General features: G+C 42.4%; 1 protein-coding gene across 1 annotated transcript in view; it reads left to right on the top strand.

The window, feature by feature from the left end:
* SLIT3 (slit guidance ligand 3) overlaps positions 1–22,501 on the top strand; it is a 784,753-nt gene that overhangs the window by 32,334 nt on the left and 729,918 nt on the right.

Raw genomic sequence — 22,501 nt, 5'->3', positions numbered from 1 at the left:
TGGAACATCATAATACAGGGCTTTTCTAGATCTGTAGATCAACATTTGTCCATTTCTTTCTCCCAGGGACTGAGTAGAAGCCATGCCGAGCTGTACCGGTCCCACGATAATGCCTCCTAGGGCAAGTCTGAAGAATCTCATTCTCTAAGGTACAGAGCAGTAAACACTTCTGCTCGTGGAAGTCTCTTGCCTCCAACACAGTGATATTTTTAGCTTTGTTCCCTAGATTTCTAGGACTCTTCCTTGTCTTTCTTCTCCCCATCCCCCTCTCAATGCGCCAGTGTTTTCCGTGGAACGCATTGCAGTGAACCATTCCTGCAAAGTCTCATGCCTCCATCCTTCAGAAATGATTTACCCACTTAGAGAGAGCCCTATGTACCAACTCCACGGCCCTTAGCAACATCGGGATAAACAAACCACAGACTGAAATTGCAACCATTCAGAGAAGAGGAGTCTTTAATTTGGGCTTAAAATAGCACTGGTTCCCTGGATTTCCCTGCTGAGAGCCCCAGGGCCCGGGAGCAAGGTGCAGCAAGGAGCTGGGTACCATTGTAGGGAGACAGGAGGTATAACACAGACCGTGTGATGAGTGGCGGTCAGGTACAGGCTAACCTCTTATCTTTCTTATGACTGTTGTAGGGGCCCAGATCAGCTGTTTCTAGGAATCAAAGTTTCTGCAGTGGCCACCAACCCGTGCTCATTGGCTCTGTCTTGAGTGACTTTCCCAAGCTGCTTTCCCATCCTAAGCAACAACCCACAGAGACCTTCTGGTCCCCACAGTGAAACACTTCTGGGGGAACACAGAACCACCCTGTCCTGAGCAGTTGCTGCATGTTTTAATCTTGAACCATAGGCAGCATGACAGAATGAGTCGGAGGCTTGGCCTTGGGAGTCAAGGAAACCAGGGTTCAATTCCTGCCTCTGACACATTGGCTCTCTGAACCCAGGCAAGTTGGTTAATTTCTCAGTGCCCCAAGACAACTCCGTGTGACCATAGGTGACAGGTGAGTTGCCACCATGCAAAAGTGGGGGGAGTTATCATCCTGGGAGCTCCCCACGCTGATAAAATTATAGCCCCAAATGCCTGAACTAACAAAAACAACAACCCTAAGCAAAGCTTTTGAGCTCCCACGCGGAAGATTAAAGGATGGAATTATATGCAAATCAATGGATGGGGCCAGGCTAGTTCAGAAGTCCTTTAAAAATACCCCTCTGTCTGATGCAACAGTCTCAGAATCAGTGTACCTTCGCTGGAAATAGCTCAGAAGGAAAAGGAAAAGGTGGTGGGGAGGTTTGCAGAATGTCAGAGAATAGTTAAAAAAGGAGGATTTCTTTTTCCTGGTTCTGACCATGTATACCACCATGTACGTAGGAAGTGTCTTCCTCAGTTTTACCAGCCCTAGGTGGCCTCTCCGCTAGTGTGGCCCTGGCGCTATCCAAGCATCTGCTGGTGCTGGTTCTGCTCTGGAAGCCACCTGTTACCCTGTGGGCAGGGTTCCATTCAGAGATGAGGATGATGACTGATGGTATTCCATGGCTAAGCCCAGCCCTGCCAGCTCACTCATGCTAGTGCTGCTCCACTTATGTTGGAGCTTGAAGTGCTAATGAAGGGTTAGGCATTTTCATCCCCGGAATCCGAGCCACTGAAGCCACAAGTGGATTTGCACTATTGTGATTAGTCACCGGTGGAAAAGTGAATGAATGACTACAGGGATTGGAATCTGGCTATATGGATCCTAGAATCACAGGATTTCAAGTCGGAAGAAGCCTTACTGACTCCTCTGAAAACGAGGCAATTGAATTAGATGATCTGTAAGGACTAGGAAAATGAAATGACTTGCCCAAGGTCACACTTGAAGTCATTAGCAAATATTCTGTGGTTTGCAGTTGTGTTTTATATTAGCCTTTGTATGGGTGAGGATGGGCATATTTTTCAAAGGTGGGGGAGGGAAGATCCAACTTTTATGGCAAGAAATATAAACTTCAGAGCTTTAGCTAAGGAAAGGGACAGACAGAGGTTTTCTCTTCCCATGGGCAGTTAAGAAACACTTATTTCACGTCAAGTGAAGAGATTTCTTTTACATCAGTGGGGCAGAAGACTTCAAGCCAAGTTGGATGACCATTTGTCGGGTCTGTTGTCGAGGGCATGCCTGTATAGGTACAGGGTTGAATAGATGATTCAGTCTGAAGTCTCTCCCAACTCTGAGGTTCTATAATCCTATAGAATGTGGTTTTTAATGTGAAGCAGATTATTTTTTCTCAAGATAAATGGGCCCTCCACAACCCCAAACTCAAAAGGGACTTGTTTCTTCTTTACCCAAAAAAACCAATGGTATTTTCAAAAGAATAACTGTGGTAGTTTGTTTTTATAGTTGTCATATTAAGCAAGATATGGTTTCAGTGATGATGTGAGGCCTGTTTTCCTTATGTTGTGTCTGTGTCGCAGACTGGAGAAGGCCTAGGGAGCTAGGGAAGCAGATGCACCCCCTTTCCTTACTACTTCTAGGCTCCCTCTAAAGCATCAGATTAGTGACATAGTATGAGAGATCGGTTGTTGGACTAAAATGGATTGTTGAGCCCAACCCAGACCAGAGAAATGGTCCCAGTTATCCAATCTTATCTGTCCTTCAAGATTCAGTTCCAGTCTCCTTTCTTCCAGGATACTTTCTTAAGGGGTTTCGGCTCATGTTGACCCATAAAGAGAGAACATCCTGGATTGTGGGCGGTGAGAGGAAGGTATCCTGAGAAAAGGCACAGAGACTTGAATGAGCATGGCACATTTGAAATGCAATTGAGTTATTTAGTAAACACTTAAAAAGTGTGTATTTGTTGGCTATTCTCAGCAATTTAGAAAGGCTTCCTATGTAGTCACTGGACAGGAAAAGACAATAGACTGCCATCATTCAACATACTGTATCACTGGTCCAGGACCCAATTAAATTCAATCAGATCAAGTCATTGGTTATTCATTGAACACCATTTATGTGCAATGAACAGGGCTAAGCAAATGATACAAAGTAGTTAAATATGGACCCTTCTTCAAAGAACTTCCAGTCAAGCTGGAATTGTAGCTCCGCTGCACTCGGGTAGAGGATAGTCTATGTACAAGCCGACCCCTCTCTTTAGCTTTCTCTTGCTACATAAAAAAAAAAAAGAAAAGAGGAAAGAACCTAATTGGAAGCCATTTTTGCTTTCGCTATGTGGGGAGCACACGGTGAGGGCCAGGAACCCATTAGTCATGACTCTACCAGTGCTCAGTCAGACGGTGCTCAGGATTTTTTCTTGCTGAGTCTTCTAAGACCTGTCTCTGATTTCCCCATGTCACTAAATAAATTCCCTCCATGTGTGAAATGTATGATGAAGCCAACCCAGAGAGCCTCTCTGCTGGGACAGGGCTGGCTCCCATTGCATTACATTTCCCTCCTTTGCAACAGACCTTTACATTATTCTGTGATTACTCTGTAGCATCCTTCCCAAATGTGCATCAAATTAAAGAGTTATTAGGGCATGGCAGGACATGTTTATGGGTAAGAATTTCCTTTAAAGTAACAGCTCAGCCTAAACTCACTTTATTAGTGTTTATATAAAGTATGCAGTCCATTCCATTGCAATCCATGTTTATATTCCAGCTGCAATCATTGCATTCCACTGGCCGATCCTTCCTGTTTTCTTGAAGCTGTTTCTACACCTATATTAAAAGTTAATAGTCAGTGCGTTGCATTGTTGGCCTGATTCTGTGTTTTGCACCGTGCAGAGAACATTGTTTGACCACTATGAGTTCTAAGAGCATTGGGCTCAAAGTGGTTTGGAGGCCAGCTTCCAGGGCCCTGCTCCACCAACACCTTAATTTGTCTTGTACTTCCTGTTTGTCTCTGCCATATGCATTTTATGTTTTGGTGAAGACTAGCCAGAGCCATGCAATTACCCGGAGTTTGTGAAAATGCAACATGGGGGCCAACATTGTATGTGTTGCCCTGCCTAGAGATGTAACTGAGAGGCCTCCACCTTCTAGGAGTCAGAGTTTGACTTCATCCTAAATTGTGTTGAGTTTCATTCCATGACGTCTCATATATGTCTCTTCTTCACTCACTTGGCTAGGGCCTAATTCAGGACCTCAGTAGTATTTGTCAGTACTATTGCATTGAACCCCCTACTTTCTCCAACCAATCCTCCACGTAGCTGCCAAAGTTATCTTCTTAAAACACAGGTCAGACAATGTCACTCCCCACCTCTATCCCTCAAGAATCTGCAGTATTCTTCTTTTGCAGAGGTTCCCAAACTTATTTGGCTTACTGCACCCTTTTCAAAAAAAAAAATCACTCAGTGCCCCCCTCAAAAATCTACTTTTCTAACCCTTTAACTTTTTAAAAATTTGCATCATTTCAAAAATCTATAAAATATTTTTTTTTTTAAAAATGACACATCTTAAATTTAAAAATGTATTATGAATTTGTGGGGTTTTTTCCTGCATTGAAATTTTGATGATTGCCTTTATGTGTTATGTCATGTAACCATACAGTATCATATTGTAAACAAGTCATCACATGCACATATTCCTGCCGATGCATGATGGACTTTCCAACAATGAATGACCCGCTCATCTGCCAACCCTTGCTTGTTAAAACCTATTGGCAGACTTAACCACTGATTGGTTATAAGTTGCATTTTGTGTGTTTATTTGGAAAATGATGCAGTTGCTACAACTTTAACTCTGTTACACAACAGATGAAACATGTACAAGTGTTTTTTTTTTTCTCTGAAATTTTCTTATCTTCTCTTTTCTCCATATGCTTTCACCACCCTCTTATTTTTATTCAGTTCCCTTCAATTGTACCTGAGGCTACCATCGACCCCCCCCCCATCATTCCAGTGGCCCCTAGAGGGCAGTATGGCCCACTTTGGGAACCTATGCTTTATTGCTTCTAGTATAAAAAATGAACTTCTCCACTTGGCACTTATGGCCCTTTATAATCTGTCCCTAGTCTTTCTTTCCAGACTCATTGTACATTTTTAATTCCCGTTCATATGCTCTGTATTCCAATCTAACTGGACCACTTGCAGTTCCCCAAACTTTGCATACCAATTCTTGAATCCACATCTTCTCACAAGCTGCCCAATTCCTGGAATGCTCTCATCATCTCCTTCTCTAAGGATCTTTAACTTCTTTCAAGATTTAGCTCATGTGCCACCTCCCATGGGAACTTTTCCTTATCACTCTCATTGTTCATACTTGTGCCTCCTTCAAAATAGTTTTTATTTACTATAATCAGTCAACCAATAAACATTTATTAACACTGAGGGTACAAAAAGAGCCATAAGTCCTACCTTCAAGGAAGGGCAGCTAGGTGGTATAATAGATAGAGTGGCAAGCCTGGAGTCAGGAAGACTCATCTTCCTAGGTTCAAATCTGGCCTCAGACACTTACTAGCTGTGTGACCCTGGGCAAGTCACTTAACCTTGTTTGCCTTAGTTTCCTCATCTGTAAAATGAGCTGCAGAAGGAAATGGCAAACCCCTCCAGGATCTTTGCCAAGGAAACCCCAAATGGGGTCATGAAGAGTCAGACTTAACTGAAAAACGACTGAACAATAACAGCCACAACGCTCAAGGAGTTCACAATCTAATTATCTGCGTGCACGCATCCTCACGGTTGAATGGAAGGTCTTTGAGGGCAGGGCATGTTTTTCATTTTTGTCTCCATCTCCATACCTGCTTAGCACATTTTCTTGCAGAGAGTATGTGTTTTATTTTAGTTTTAACCCATGTTAGCAATCTCAGAATCTTAGAATAATTTAGTATCAGCTCCTACGCACAAACTTACATTCTAAAACTTATTCAGTATGTATCCAAGTGGAATTTTTAGACAGTTTCTGTCATGTCACGCAATGTCATGGCCCTTTTAAGTAAGTAAAAGGAAGAAGCCACTTCATCATAAAGTACCACACAAAGAAGTGATAACCAATGATGATGAAAGGGTTAGAGAATGGGACCACTGATGAAGGTCTAGAAGAATTAGGATTCCCAGATAAAAGGAAGAGAAGACCATGAGGGCGGTCAGTTATGAAGGGTTATTGTTAGGAGGAAGGTTATTCACAGCATTAGCATGTCTTAATTTCTACAACAGATCAGTGGTCCCCATCACAACCAGTGGTAGCAGTAGTGCTAGTTACCAGATTGCTCCCTGCAGAGAGTTTCCAAAAACAAATATGGCAGCCTTCCATGATCCCCATTCATCGACAGCTGGCCCAGCAGAGGGAGCGGGAAGTGACTTGTAATCAAGAACTGTTCGCTCAAAGCCTCAGACCTTCTAGACTAGGCGCTTCATACTTCTCGGCTACAGTTTCCTCAGTTGTAAAATGGGCGTGCTAATAACAGTATCTGCCTCACGGTATCGTTGTGGGGATCAAATGAGGTCAGTGTAGGCCAAGTGCTCAGTTAACCATAAGGTGCTCTGCAAACTTTAGAGCGCTATGTAACGGTTAGCTATTCTCATTCCCAAATGAAGTCCAAACCCTTTAGCCTGTTATTCAGGCCTCATGGAGTCTGGCTCCAGTCACTTTTCCAGTTTTGTTTTGCACTTCTTCCCACGCCTCCCCCACCAGATCATAAGAGAGTACAAATAGAGTTTTCCCCATTCTTCAAGGTGGGGTGACCAGAAACAAGCTATTTGACCAAGGGTCACAGGTCTAATTAATGGTAGCCTTGGACTTGAACCCAAACCTTTTTGGCTCCACCCCCAGTGATGCCAAGCAGCCTTTATAACCCTAAGCTTATTGGTATTCTCCATATCTGCTAAGTTCAGAAAATGAGAAATTTGGGTTCAGTTGGAAAACAAAGGGTTTGGATTAAAGGCAAGGAATAACTTGTTTGAGAGAGGTGTGAGGGAGGACGGTCTGAGGGTCGCTAGGGGAGGTTGAAGAATTGCTCTCAGACAGATTCTTTAAAAAAAAAATGCCTGGGTGGTGAGGTTAGATTGCCTAGAAGCAGAAAGATGGTTTAGATGCTCCCTCTGAGGCTGATGTTCTGTCCACATCTGGGAGATGCAGCAAAGCACAGAGTATGCCCCTTTTTAAAAAAAAATACCACTCACCAAACCACCGAGCTCCTGCTTTTCTCTGGGGCATGGGGGTTGAGCAGTACAGAATTAGAGCAGCTGAGACCCTGGGGAGAGGGGAAGGAGAGGGGGAGAGAGGAAAAGAGCAGCTGAGACCCTTGGGAGAGGGGAAGGAGAGGGGGAGAGAGGAAAAGACAGGAGGAGAAAGAGAGGAAGAGGGGAGAAGAGGAGGGAAGGGAGAGAGAGAGAGAAGGGAGGGAGGAGAGGGCAGGAGGAAGAGAGGGAAAGGAAAAGAGTGCAGTGTCACTATTCTTGTTCTCTTTCGGGGCCTTCAGGGCCAACTTGTCCAGTGCCCGGCATTGTGTTATTAAAGAATGGGTCTCTGGATTTGGAGTCAGAAGCCCTGTGTTCTAACACTTGGCTCCTTAGTAGCTGTGTGATCTTGGGCAGATCACTTGACTTCTCTGGGCCTTAATTTCCTTATGTGTAAATGAGGAGACTTGCCCACCTGCTCTTTAAGCCCTCCAAGTCCTAGGATCTTATGACTGCATAGTTACCCCACCCCACTCCCACCCTCTGTTCTTCTTCCAGCAATGTCTTTGTCGGTCCGGGGCGTGCTCCAGGCCTTTGCAGGTGTAAAATTATACATGCAAGAGCAAGGCCTTGGGGAGACCAAGTCACCAAAAGACTGCTTCGGTCTGAAGCCAGGTGGATCAGGTGTCATCCATTTCTCCCTAGATGCGTGGGTGTGTTTTAAGCTCTTCCATGGTTATGTAACTGATGAAACCCAAGGGCACGAATTAGTGAATAATTGAATAATGCCCACCACCATGCGCTTCAGGGAGTCCTGAGAGGCACAGAGCTCTTTGTGGGTGATTTAAAAGGACACATTGTTGTCAGTGACCTTTGTGGTACGGTGATGACACTTAATGAAAGCTGCCTCCTTTGCTCTGTGGGGGGTATAGAGATAGTATTCGATGCCTGCTGCAGGTAAGAGAAAAAAGGGAAATAAAACAGAGGATAGGGGCCTGCACACCTGGATTCCTCCAACGGCAGAGGGTACAAGAGTGTGAATACACCTAGCAGCTGTGTGGTCCTGTGCAAGTCACTGACATCTCTAAGCCTTCCAAGTGCTTATCCATAAAATGGGAATAATGCACTATCTGCTTAACAAGGTGGCTTGGGGGTGGGGATGGTTTATAAACCATAAAGAACTATAGAAATATAGCCATTATTTTCCTTTGCCCAGGTATTCAGGAATGTGAAAGGCCTTTGATATCCCACAACAGACAGGGTGTTTACAGTCATGAAATATTAGATTTGGGAGAAACTTAGGGGCCAGCTAATCAAACCCATTTCTTCAGATTAACTCTAAAATGTGATTTTAATGCCTGCTATGTGCCTCAGTCCTGTGCTATATATTATGGGGCTCTTTTTTTTTAACCAGACCTGAGATTTTATTGGTATAAGGAGCCCTAAGGGAGAAACTCCCTCTACCAGCACAGATGAGCACCTGCTCTGGAAAGAAAGGTCTTAGAAAACTGCCTGAGTCTCTGAGAAATTAAGTGACTTTTCCAGGACCACACAGCCACTAGGAGTCAGAGGTGACACTTGAACCCATGTCTTTACCTCCACGCTCCATCTCTATTCACTATACCACAAGCAAAACGTAAGGCATGGGCTCTACCCTGCAAGCAGTTAAGTCTTGTTGGGAAATAAGATACATAAAGAAGGTAACTATACACAGAAATGCTGTATATGGTTAGGTGCAAAATGAGGTGTATTGAGAATAAACATTACAGAAGTTTAGATAAGGGATGCTTCACTTTGAGTAATGAATATTTGGTGAAAGCTTCAAGCTGCAGTGGGCCTTTTAAGCTTAAGGCAACCAATAGGATTTCCCTGGGGATAGAAGGTAGGGGAGATTAGCACACAGGGCTAGGGGAGAGTGCTTTGCACAGAGTAGGTGCTTAGAATAGTGTTTGCTGAATGGAATCACCTGGTGTGGGCAAAGATGCAGATCCAGGAATGTGCACTGTGTGTTTGGAGGATGGTAAAAAGACCAACCCAGCTGGACAGGAGTGTTTGCACAGGAGAGGAATAGGAGATACCGTCAGATAGGTTGTGGAGGAGGCAGGGAAAATAGATTGTGAGGGCCTTGAATGCCAGTCTCAGAACTTTATCGTGATGGCAGTGGGGAGCCAACGAAGATTTTAAAGTAAGGGAGCGACATGATGAAAAACTGTGTTTGGCAGAAGTTAATCTAGTAGAAGTGAGCAGAAGAACGTATCGAAAGAAGGACAGGCAGGAGACTGAGTAATCATTTACAAGGCAGTTATGGATGGACTGATAACTTGGTCTAGGAGTGATTTGCCGAGCAGACAAATAGAAGTCCTTCCAGGGTCTTCTCCTGCTGCCTCTAGAAATGTTTTTGTAGCTTACTGTACACAGAAGACCGTACTGCTATGGGGGAAAGAATAGACAGGAGAAAAGTCACAGTCTTTCCCTCAAAGAGCTGAAAATATAATAGCAGGTAGTGCACATTCAGCACTTACAGAGTCGGGGATTGTTGACTCTTGCCCTGTCTCTCGGTCTTGTGTCCCTAACTAGATTAATAAACTCTTTGCAGTAACCGTGCCTTGTTATTTCTTTGACATCTGGCATATCATCTACAATAAGGCTAAGAAAAGCACTTTTTAGGCACCTTTGCAGAATGTGTGGATTGAAAAGTGCTCATTGATTTCAGGTCCCGGGCATATGTGGCATCCAATCTGAACCTCCCTCTGGCCACCCAATGGCAATTCCTTTAGTTACCCAACAGGTATTTATTTAGCTCCTCTTACGCCTTAAGGTATGGTTCTAGGCACTGGGAATGCACATGAAACCATTTCTACCCTCAAAGAATATACATTCTCCCATCCATTGTCTTTCTCCTTTGTTCTCTAGCTCCTTGGTTTTCATTGCTTGGATACTCCTTTGATCTGCCACTTCTTCCATGTGGTTTCTCTCTCCACCAGTGCAGATTGCGATCTGGCCACATCACATCCTGTGAGCGTCTTGTCCATTTCTTTCTAGAAATCTTACTCTTCAATATGATTGTCAAATGTTTTTGCATAGCTCCTTTTTACAAAGACAAACCCCTCTCCATGCACCCTTGATGCTGTCCTTGCTAGTCTTCTTCCTTAGAAGATTGCCCCTGCTGTCTGCTATCATCCCTACTCTCACTCTCTAATCTTCAGTCTCTCCCTATTTAATGTCTCCTTCCCTGTTACCTCCCTACCAACCGTGGACATGGAGTGTGAATAGGGAGGGATTCTGTCCCTTCCTCTTTGGGCCCTTTAGACATTGGCAAATGTACTTCAGAATGAAAAAGGTTGGATGCTTTGAGGCAGCAGAATGTGCACTTAGTGTTATGTGTCCGTGATAATGAGTTGCCATTCACTAATGGTTGGCCATTCCTCCCCTTGGGTTAGAACTGTCTGGTGTGTGTGTGTGTGTGTGTGTTTTGGAGGGGAGAGGGCATTTCATTGTTACTTCTCTGATGAAGGGGAATGGATAAGAGATTACCCCCTCACACACACACTCATTTGAATGATAAATGAACATTTGTCTGAGGAACATTCTGGAGAGAAGAGGTGGTAAGAAAGAGCCTCTTCCTTCGAGGATCCAACCCTCTCTGCCTGAAGGATTCAGGGTGGGTGGGCTTTTGATAGATAGGAAATGTCAGTCACTCATGCTGGAAAACCTTTTTAAAAAATAGACAAAAAAACCCACCCTGCATTCCATGCACTGTACCACTTCTACCCCAGCAAGAGTGCCAAACAGATATAAAAACCCAGCTGAGATGCTGCAGCGTTTATTTAAGATGCCCTGATTTGGTTGTGAACAAATAATGCAGGCGGTTGCCATGGTGATTTCTGTTTATGGAGGGTCTGGTGAACATGAAGGAGAAGCCAGACTCAGGCAGGCCATGGGCCTATAAAGTACTTGGCCCCTTGAGTTTCTTTATGAAATGAGTGCTCCTGCTGGGCTCAGCCTCTGCTGATGGCCTTGGGGAAAGGGGACCAGGAACTGTACCCTTGACTGCAAGGAGCATCAGTGAAACCCAGGGGTTTTTGTTGTCTTATACTATATTCTCTATAGACTTGTTTTGAGAAAAGTCTTTTGGAAACCTTAGTGATATAGAATTCTGATTTGTTGAGAGGCACTATGGAAAGAACACTGGAAAGAAGACTTTTCATCCCTCCTTAAACATCCCATGGCTATCCTTGCCACTAACCCTCTCCGTAGAAGACCTCAGCTTATACTTCGCTGAAAAAAAATTGAGGCCATTTGATGACAGCTCCTTCCTCTCCCTTCTTCTCATCTTACTTACATCACTCAGATGTCTTGTCCCACTATCACCTCCTTCCCCCCTATCTCAGACAAAGAGAAACCCCTGGTATATGAATGTAATGGAATATTTTTGTGCTATAAGAAATGATGAGCAGGCGGATTTCAGAAAAATCTGGAAAGACTTACATGGACTGATGCTGAGTGAAGTGAGCAGAACCAGGAGAACATTGTACATGGGAATAACAACATTGCGTGATGATCGACTATGATAGACTTAGCTCTTTTCAGCAATGCAGTTATCCAAGACAATTCCAAAAGACTTATGATGGAAAATGCCATTAACAGGCAGAGAAAGAACTGATAGAGTCTGAATGCAGATCGAAGCATATTCACTTTCTTTGTTTCTTTTTTCATGTTTTCCCCCTTTTGTTCTGCTTCTTCATTTACAACACAACTAATATGGAAATGTTTTACATGATTGCACATGTATAACCTAAATCAGATTGCTTGCCATCTTGGGGAGGGAGGGATAAAAAAATTGAACTCAAAATCTCATAAAAATTAATGTTGAAATTGTCTTTACATGTAATTGGAAAAAATAAAATACTATTTAATTAAAAAAAAACCAACAAAGACAAATCGTTCTCCATGCACTCAATCCCATCTCCTCCAGTTTTCTAGATTGTCCCTGCTATCTACTATCATCCATCATTCTCTCTCTCTCTCTCTCTCTCTCTCTCTCTCTCTCTCTCTCTCTCTCTCTCTCTCTCACTCTCACTCTCATATTCAGTCTCTCCCTATTTATCGTTTCCTCCCTATTGCCTATAAACAAGCTTATCTGTCCTCCATCCTTTAAAAAAAAAAAACACCCTCGCTTGATCCTACCATCTATAGCTATCTCTCCTCTCTTTTTGCCTAAATTCCTTGAGAAAGGTATCTACACTAAGTTCCTAAATTTCCTTTCTTCTCATTCACTCCTTTTTTGTTTTTTTTATTGGCTAGACAGTGGGGGTAAGTGACTTGCCCAGGGTCACACAGCTAGTAAGTGTTATGTGTCTGAAACTGGATTTGAACTCAGGTTCTCCTGAATCCGGGCCCAGTACTCTATCCACTGTGCCACCTCACTGTCCTTCTCATTCACTTCTAAACCTTCTTTGATCTGCCTTCTTTATCATTCAATTGAAACTGTACTCTGCAAAGTTACCAATGATCTCTTAAATCAATTAAATCTAATGGTCTTTTCTTAGTTCTCATCCTGCTTGATCTCCCTGCAAACTTTGACACTGCTGTCCAACCTCTTCTCCTGGTTACTCTCTTTACTAGGTTTCTGTGATATTATTTGCTCCTACTTTTCCTCTTCCCTGTTTGACCACTCTTCAGTCTCCTTTGCTAGATCTTTATTCAGGTACAGCCTTCTAATTTGGCTAATCCCTCAAGGCTCTTTCCTGGGTGTTCTTTTTTTCCTCCCTTTGTTCGATCTCAGTTGATGATCTTGTCAGCTCCTATGCGTTCAATTATTGTCTCTCTGCAGATGACTTCCCAGATCTATATATCCATCCCTGATCTTTCTCCTAAGCCCCAGGCTCACACCACTAGCCACCTTTTAGACATCTTGAATTGTGTACCTCATAGGTGTCTTCAAGTCAGTATTTCTAAAACTGAACTTATTATCTTCCCTCCCTCATGACAAACCATCTCTTTTTTCTAATTTTGTTATTACTATTTAAAAAAATTAAATATTTCACTTTTTCCTATTATATATAAAGCAATTTTTCACATTCATTTTTAAAAGTTTTGAGTTTGAAATTCTCTCTCCTTCCCTCCTTCCCCCCCATTGAGAAGGCAGGTACTTTGATACATTATACATGTGCAGTCGTGTAACACAAATTTCCATATTGTCACATTATGAAAGAAAGCACTGACTAAAACGCACACACAGAGTGAAAAAAAAACCAGTCTGCTTTGATCTGCATTCAGACTTTATCAGTTCTTTCTCTGGAGGCATAGAGCATTTTTCATCATAAGTCCTTCAGAATTGTCTTGGACCATTGTATTGATCAGAGTAGGTAAATTATTCATAGCTGATCATTGTACAATATGGCTGTTATTGTGTACAAAGTTCTCCTGGTTCTGCTCACTTCACTTTGCATCAGTTCATTTAAGTCTCTAAATTTTTCTGAAAGTATCCAGCACAGTAGTATTCCATTACAATCATACACCACAGCTTGTTTAACCATTTCCCAGTTGTATCCCATTACAATCATACACCACAGCTTGTTTAACCATTTCCCAGTTGTATCCCATTACAATCATACACCACAGCTTGTTTAACCATTTCCCAGTTGTATTCCATTACAATCATACACCACAGCTTGTTTAACCATTTCCCAGTTGGTGGGTATCCTCTCAATTTCCATTTCTTTGCCACCACAAAAAGAGCTGCTATAAATGTTTTTGTACATGTAAGTACTTTTCCTTTTTTTAAATCTCTTCGGGGTGCACACCTAGTAGTGGTATTGCTGAGTCAAAGAGTATGACAATTTTATTGCCCTTTGGGCAAAGCTCTAAATTGCTCTCCAGAATGGTCGAATCAGTTCACAACTCCACCAACAGTGCATTAGTGTTTCTGATTACTGTTGTGGGTATCATCATTCCCCCGGTCATCCAGGCTCACCAGCTTGATGTCACCCTCAACTTCTTGCACTCAGCCCATGTATATTTAATCTATTATCATGTTGCCAAGCATCATAATATCTATCTTTTTAAAGATCTCCCATATCTGTTCCTTTCTTTCTACTCACACAGTTACTGCTTGTGTCTAGGTCTTAATCACCTCTCTCCTGGACAACTGCAATAGCTGTGTGGTTGAATTTCCTGCCTCTAGTCTCTTCCCTCTCCAATCTTTCTTCCCACTCAGCTGCTAAAGTGATCTTCCTCAAGCTCAGGTGTGACAATTTCCTCCCCCTACCCAATAAACTTCAATGGCTCCCTTTTGCCTCCAGGATCAACTAAAACATGCTCCGCCGGGCATTTAAAGCCCTTTACAACCTGACTCCTTCCGATTTTCCAGTCTTCTTATACTTTACTCTGTGACCCAATTACTCTGTCTCCTCCTTATTCATGACATCTCATCTCCCAACCCCATGCTTCTTCTCTGGCTGTTTCCCATGCCTAGAAGGCTCTCCTCTCTCCACACCTCTGCCTCCTGGCTTGCCTGACTTTCTTCAAGTTTTAGCTCAAATCCACACCCTTCTGCAGGAGGTCTTTCCTAGGCATCCTTACTGCTAATGCCTTCCCTCTAGAATTATATCCTATTTATACTCTATATCTCTTATGTATGTATCATTATTTGTATGTTTTCTCTTCCATTAGAAGGTGAGCTCCTTGAAGGCAGGGACTATATATTTGTCTTTATTATTCTATATTCCCAGAGTTTAGTAGTGCCAGCACATAGCAAGAACCTAATGATTGCTTGTTGATTGACTGAATGCAGTCAAAGGACTTGGGTTCAAATCTTGCCTATGCTACTTACTGCCTATGTGACTTTGGGGAAAAAAAATCACTTAACTTCTTTTGACTTTCGCTTTCTCATATGTAAAATGAGAGGATTCGACTAGATGAACTTTGTGCTCCATTCCTGCTCTAGAACTATCTGTGATTATGAGAATTCTGTTCAAATGCTGGACCTGCTTCTTAGTACTAGAGTGATTTTTCAGAGAAGTGAAATTAAACCTACCACTTTTTTTTTCTTTTGTAAAAAGGAGACAATATTTAAATCATATATTTTATAATATTTAACATTTTAATTTAAAATTTTAAAATATTTTACAACATTTAATATTTAAATATTGCAAAAAGGAGATAAAACCTACCCATCTCATAAGGCTTGTTGTTGTCTGTCCTTTATTCTTCAAGAGGACCATGACATCAGGACCATGATACCGTGACCTACAAGAGAATAGGATTCGAGTGAGGGAGGGCTGTACAAAGTCACCAGCCTCACTTTCTCCTCCAGAGCCATCTGGGTCCAGGGACCAGATGTAGATCTGGCCACTTATAAGGCTTACTTAAGGAAAAGGCTTTATAAGCTGGACAATTCTGTTTAAACTATTATTATTCTCTCTTTTAGCCATTGGCTAAAGTAGGAATCTGTTGGTTTTTCTCCAGCAATGCTCTAAAACTCCCCCTTTAGAAGGAGTTGGGGTATCCTCATCTTACACATTGTTGTGGGTCAAGACACTTTGCTGCCAGATAGATGTGGGTCCTAGCTGTGGGCCTGTTTTTTTTTTTTGTGAGAAGAATTAAGAAATGGTTTTTTAAGATATAGATAGAGAGCTCCTGGAACCCCGTCTCTCCATTTAAGACAGATTTTGTCCTTGGCACATTTATATCTTAATCCCCATAATCACAGGCACAATGATGGAACTACTAGTCCTGAAGACAGTGGGTGGGTCCCAGAGAGGAAATACCATTGAGTTCTGTGTAAATGGGACCAGGGAGTTCCATTGTTTCTGGCAAATTAAAGAATGGGAGAAGGCAAGGCGTGTATGTTTTTTTGGGTGGCTTGCAAAGGAGGGAGGCAGACAGGGTTATGAGGGTTCTTTATTGTTTCTTTCATGTATTCAGAAACTGAATGCCACCCATGCCACGTAGACCTGCTTATGGTCTAGCGCTAGTGCTTTGCTAAGCAAGACACACTGTTTCTCACACCAACTAGAGCCAAATGCAGAGAATGCCTTCCAAATCTTCTTGCACAGCATTGTATTTTGCTTTCTCATGGGAGGAATATTAGTAGCTATGATGGGAGAGAGGTGGAGACTGCTGAGAGGACTCTTTGATCTTTGTGTGCTGTCTAGGAGGTGTGGTGTTGGCTCTACCCTGATGTCTGGTGGCCTTTTTAATTCAATTCACTGAACATTTATTGAGCCTTTACAGTATGTCTAACACAGATTAGCACCACTCTAAAATGTAGAAGATACCCCATCCTTATAAATTAGGAGCTGACAATACAGCTAAGAGAGACAAGATATGTTCAGTAACGGGATAGGATTGTAGATCATTGCATCTGACTCTACCTGTGTGACGTTGGTCAAATTAACTTACCTTTCCCAGATGCCTCATCTGTAAAATGAGGGGTTGGACTACACTTATCCCTTCCACATCACTACTTTCTCGTCATGGTTTTGATATATTGTGGGTTGGCATAAGAAATTAAATGGGAATTTTGGGGAAGTTTTGCAGAAGCCGCAGACCACACACAAAGGCCAGTAGACAATACAGAAAAAGCTTATAAACTTAGAAATGCATTATATATAATGTGTGTGTATATATATACATGTATATAATTGTATAATATCAACCAAAATTTTGCAATAAGGTAGTATAAACACCCCATAAAAGAAAAAAATCATACTTCTTCTCTGGTATGAAGGGGGGGGGCGCAACACATTTTATGCAGATTTTCCAGATTGCAGGGGTACCACACTCCTAACCCCAGCGTTGTGGAAGGTCCTCCAAGGTCCCTTCCAGATCTCTTGATCTATGATCGTATGAAAATAAATGGTGAAAATGATAAGTGCAACCAAGTTCAGAAAGGGGAGAGGTCATTGTGGGATGGAGGAGTCAAGGAAGGCTTCAAGGAGAATCCTAGGTTACCTCCATGCCACAGTGAGCCATCAGGAATGGAGAACAAGTATAGGATTGGAATTAAGTACTGTAACTGATTCTAGAACCAGATTGAGGCAACATGACATAATGGAAAAAACAATGACTTCAGAGTCAAAGGAGCTGGGTTGGTATTCTGGTTCTGCTACCTGTTACTTACGTGAATTTAGCTATGTATCTTCACTCCCCTGTGCCTCAGTTTTCTCCATAATAAAATGAAGGGCAAGCTAGCTTAGGTCTTGAAGTATGTGTAGGCTGTGGAGAAGCAGAGAGGGCTGGGAAGGGTGCTCTAGGCTGGGGAAAGAGCATAGGTAAAACAGTGAGCATCTTTGGGCTAGAGGATATGATGAAGACTAGCCTGGCTCATTCATGAAAATGAGTAGTGACAAAATTGTTCTATTTGTGGCCCCTTCTACACTTCTTTCTATTTTCTTTATATTTCAAAAAGTATTTATTGATGCTCACTTTGGGGCACTTCTATCACAGTTCCCTGAGTTATTCTCCACAATTGAAGTCCTGCATTGTAATGAAAATGGGCAGTCAGGCATTCCTAGTTTTTTATTCAATCTTCTTTCTCCTTTCTATACTGAAAGGCTCGTATTTGCTGATGACTATTACACTGATAATAGAAAAAAAGTTTGTTTCTTTGTTTTTTAAGAAGGGAAAGAAATATTGCAGCTCAGTGGTCAAGGCTTCTTCTCCCAGCCTTGGGCAGAGACTCCAAAAATCCATGTTAGAATGGATAAAACCTTCAGGGCCCTTCTTGCCTCTTGCCCCTTCCTCATTAGGTTTCTCATTAGGTGCCCACACACAGAATAAATGAGGTTTTCTTTTCCTGGGTAGAAAGGCTGTGCCATGGAAATAAAGTCAAGGAAAAAGAGAAGATGCTGGTATTTTATCAAAGGATTTAAACTAAAAGGGGTCCTAGAGATAGCATCACAATCCCCGCTTCATTTTATGGATGAAGAACTTAAGCATCAGTGAAGAGAAATTAATGGTTCAAGGTCATTAGGTAGTAAGTATTAGAGACAGGATTGGAATGCTGATATTCTGACTCTAAATCATTTAGTGCTTTTTTCCCTGGCATTTTTCCTGGCACACTGCATTTCTCTGGAACCTGTCAGGCCAGTGTCTATATAAATTCATGGAAATGATCACTGTACCATTATTGAGATCTTCCAAGTGAAATGGAGCCAAAGCTGCCTTAGTGAATGGCTGGGAGGGAGACCTGAAATCTCTCTGAGCATCTACTGTACTGTTGGGATTTTACGTAGGTCCCTCTGGCTCTCTGGGCTTCAAGTAACAATAAAAACAAACATTTATTAAAAAAAAATATTCTTTGCATCTATTATCTCATTATATTTTATTTTATTTACTTTTGGAGGCAATTGGAGTTAAGTCACACAGTTAGTAAATATCTGAGGCCTGATTTGAATCAGGTCCTCCAGACTCCAGGGCTGGTGTTATATATCTACTGTGCCCCCTAGCTGCACCCCTCATTTGATTTTCAAAATAACCCCGTGATACAGATACTATAGTTTTATCCCACTTTTACAGATGAGCTAGCTGAGGCTCAGTAACAGTAGGTGATTTCTCTGTGTTTATAATCTGATGATGTCCCTAGAGGTGGGTTCTGAGCCTCCTCTTATGCCAAGTTGGGCTCTCTTTTCATCTTAGTAGCTAGAGTGAAGGGGTTAAACTAGTTGCTTCCTAAGAGCCCTTTGGACCCTAAGATTCTTTGTTCTGGAAATCTGTCAGGCAGGGGTCACAGAACAACCTTCCCTACCAGGTATTCAGTGGGGGAGAATGAGCTAGCCCAACAGAAAGAAAAACCCTTCCCTTTCCATTCCGGTGTGCACTGTCTAAGCCTGTGTCTTTCTTGAATGCCTAGGTGCCATGGTGATTGGTGTCATAGAAATGCTATGAGGGAGAGGAAGAGGGAAAGCTCTCTGTGTCTGTCACTATATTTATCAGCCACAAAAATATACACCTCCCTTTCCTGGCAGCCTCTTAGCTAGAGTGGGATGACGGCAAAGCAATTCAGGGACTGGGAAAGGGAATCGGATAGGGCTGATTTTCTTCTTTTGTGGCTTGGCTGGTGCCCTCCCCCACCTATTGGGAATCCCTTTCTCTCTTGCTTAGATCAGCTTCTTAGGGACCTATGATACACTGGGATGGGGGCATTCGGTTGTGTGCTTTGGAGGTAACCCTAGGATTGTACCTTCAGTACTAGGATTTTAGAATCATGGATCTAGGCCACACACCCTTCAGTTCTATTCAGCGAACATTTATTAAGTACCTACTATGTGCTGTGCTAAACACTGGGGATACAGATGAGAAAAAGAGAAAGGCTCTGCCCTCAAGGAGCTTACAATCTAACGTGGGGAGACAAGACTCAAAAGGCAGCTGAAAGAGGGAAGGACACCAAGGGGTACCTGGCATGGGGGTGGTTCTGCGGAATTGAAGCTAAGCAGAGCATCGCTGATTAAGGCCTAGAGAGTGTAAGTGACTCTCCTAGGATTACAGATCTAGTGTCTGAAGTAAGACTTGAACCCAGGTCCTGTGATTCCAAATGCAGTCAGCTCTTCCACTCTTCTGCTTTTCCCAGAGGATAGCTCTAGGACTGTCCATTCAGAAGCCTTCTGTCTTGTTCCATTTGGTTATATGTCAATCACAGGCCTATAGGAATAATGACTGACACTTGGAAGAGGCCTCGGAGGCCAGCAAATCCCAGCCCCTCATTTTGAAGATAAAGAAACTGAAGCCCAGAGAAGTGAATCATTCTGGGCCAAGTTTCACAGTTTGTTACCAACTGCATTAGGACTTGAACCTGGATCTCCTCACGCCCAGTCCAGAACCACATAAGAAATAACTTTGTGTATGTGTGTTTTGTGTGTGTGTGTGTGTAAGTTTATTATATTTTATTTTTTATTTGAAGAAAGGGAAGTCTGGGGAGGAATTCATGGTGAATAACTGAAACTGACAGCTTATTTAGAAGACAGATCTGAGTCTTCTCCAGCAGAGGAGTGGATGGGTTTTTTTTTTTTAATTTTCATATCTTATTTTGAGTTCCAAATGCTCTCCTTCTCTCTGGCCCCTCCCCAATCTATTAAGAAGGCAAACAACATAAGAGAGTATCATGGGAGGTAAATGGATAATTTTGATTAAATTTAAAAGATTTTGCACAAAAAAACCCAATGCAGCCAAAATTAGGAGAGTAGGAAACTGGGGGAAATTTTTTTACAGCAAATTTCTCTGATAAAGGCCGCATCTTTCAACTATATAGGAAACTGAGCCAAATTTACAAAAATAAGAGCCATTCCTCGATTGATAACTGGTCCAAGGATATAAACAGGCAGTTTTTAGGAGAAGAAATCAAAACTATTAGTAGTCGTATAGATTGTTCTTTAAATAAGATTTTCACACCATAATGGGCCACCAAGGATGTCTAGGGATGGCTGGGGTCCGTTGTGTCTAGCTTTGGGAGAGTTGTTTCTTTGACAAATAGGTTGAGGGTGCCAGTGACCTTCCAGTCTCTCAGGTGTCTAACCTTGATTTCCTTCTTGACTCCTCACTTGTACTCACCCCACGTATCCGATCTGTTGTCACATTTCATTTTTTTCTACTTTCACAATGCCTCCTGTATCCATCCCCTGCTTTCTACTCCTGCAGCCACCAGTCGCCTTTCTGCAGGCCCTCTTCATCTCTTGCCTGGCCTATTATATTTCAGTAGCCTTCTGGTAGGTCTTCCTGCCTCAAATCTCTCTTTGCTCCAATCCGTCCTGTGCTCTTCCTAAAGCCCAGGTCTGATCATGTTCCCCCCCTTACTCAGTAAACTCCGGGGCTCCTCATTACTTTCCATCATCGAATATAAAAAATGCTCTGTTTGGCATTTAAGGCCTTCCCAGTCTGGTGCCTTCCTAGCTTTCCAGGTTTCTTACGTTTTATTCCCCATCATGTACTCTGTTGTTATTATTGTTGAGTTATTTCATTTGTGTCTGAATCTCCATGAGCCCATTTGGGGTTTCCTGGGCAAAGATACAGGATTGGTTTGCCATTTCCTTCTCCAGGAAGGGAATCTTCATTTTACAGATGGAGAAACTGAGGCAAAAGGGGTTAAGTGATTTGCCTGGGGTCACACAACTAGTAAGTGTCGGGGGTCAGATTTGAACTCAGGTCCTCCTGACTCCAGGGCCAGCAGTCTATCCACTGAGCCACCTAGCTGTCCTACAATCCAGCAAATGGGCCCATGGGCTGGTCCTTACCTACAGCATCATCTCCCAAATTCATCTTTTCACTAGTTGCCTCCCAGGCCTGGAACGCTTTCCTTCCTCACCTCTGCCCACTGGCTTGCTTGAATTCTTTTAAAACTCACCTCAAATTCCACCTTCAGCAGAAAGTCTTTCCTGCCCTCTTGCATCCTCACAAAGTGCCTTCTCTTTGGGATCAGCTTCCATTTGTACTGTATGTATCTTGCATGTATGTATGTAGTTACTTTCAAGTTTTCCCTCCCATTAGAATGTGAGTTTCTTGAGGATAGGGATTGTTTGTTTGTTTGTTTTTTTCATTTCTTTGTGTTCTCAGACCTTAGGCACAGTGCCTGGCACATCATAAATGGTTAATAAATATTTGTAGACTGACTGAAATATAGTACTTTTTTGGAGTGCTTGCAGAAGCAACAGCCCTATGCTGGGTGGACCATAAGGCCAACCTCGGTTGATAATCTTTTTGTAGTAAGAAATAGTATAGTGCTATGGAAAGTGGATGAGGAAGAGTCAGAAGACATGGTTTAATGACGTTGTATACAGTTATCTCTTCTACATTCTGGGGGTGAGGGGAACAGCGCTCCTGCAATCTGGAGAATCCAAGAAAAAATTATGGCCCTCTCTTTGTACCAGAGAAGTCGTCTGAATTTTTTTTCTTTGTCTTTTATTAAGTGTTTTACAGTGCCTTATTGTAAAATTTGGGTTAAGCATTTGGTCATAGGCTATATTATACAATACTATACATAGATTTTATGCATTTCTGAGTTTCTAAACTTTTTCCATGTCATCTGCTGGCCTTTGTGTGTCATCTGCAGCTTCTGCAAAACTCCCCCCAAATTCCCATTTAATTCCTTATGCTGACCCACAATATGTCAAAACCACAATGGGGAAAGTTGCAATGTGAAAGAGAGTACTGTAAATCATTTAATCCTGTATGGCTACAGTTTCCTTATCTGTAAAATGGGGATAATAATACTTGGGCCAAGAGGCGACCTGGCACAGTGGATAGAGAGCCACCTTCAGAGTCATGAAGCCCAGGGTTCAAGTCCAATTTTGGACACAAACCATAGGACTCTAAGTAAGTCACTTAACCTTTTGATGCCACAGGAAACTCTAGAACTATAAATAGCAGAGAAAAATCTGTGTTAGCAGAAGAGAATTCTTTGTAACTATGCCAGTGATAT

Source organism: Phascolarctos cinereus, unplaced genomic scaffold (assembly GCF_003287225.1).
Source record: "Phascolarctos cinereus isolate Bilbo 61053 unplaced genomic scaffold, phaCin_HiC Scaffold_2;HRSCAF=192, whole genome shotgun sequence".
In the NCBI taxonomy this organism is placed as follows: Eukaryota; Metazoa; Chordata; class Mammalia; order Diprotodontia; family Phascolarctidae; genus Phascolarctos; species Phascolarctos cinereus.
The sequence above is the reverse complement of the archived record's forward strand: the minus strand, read 5'-3'. Positions and strand labels throughout refer to the sequence as shown.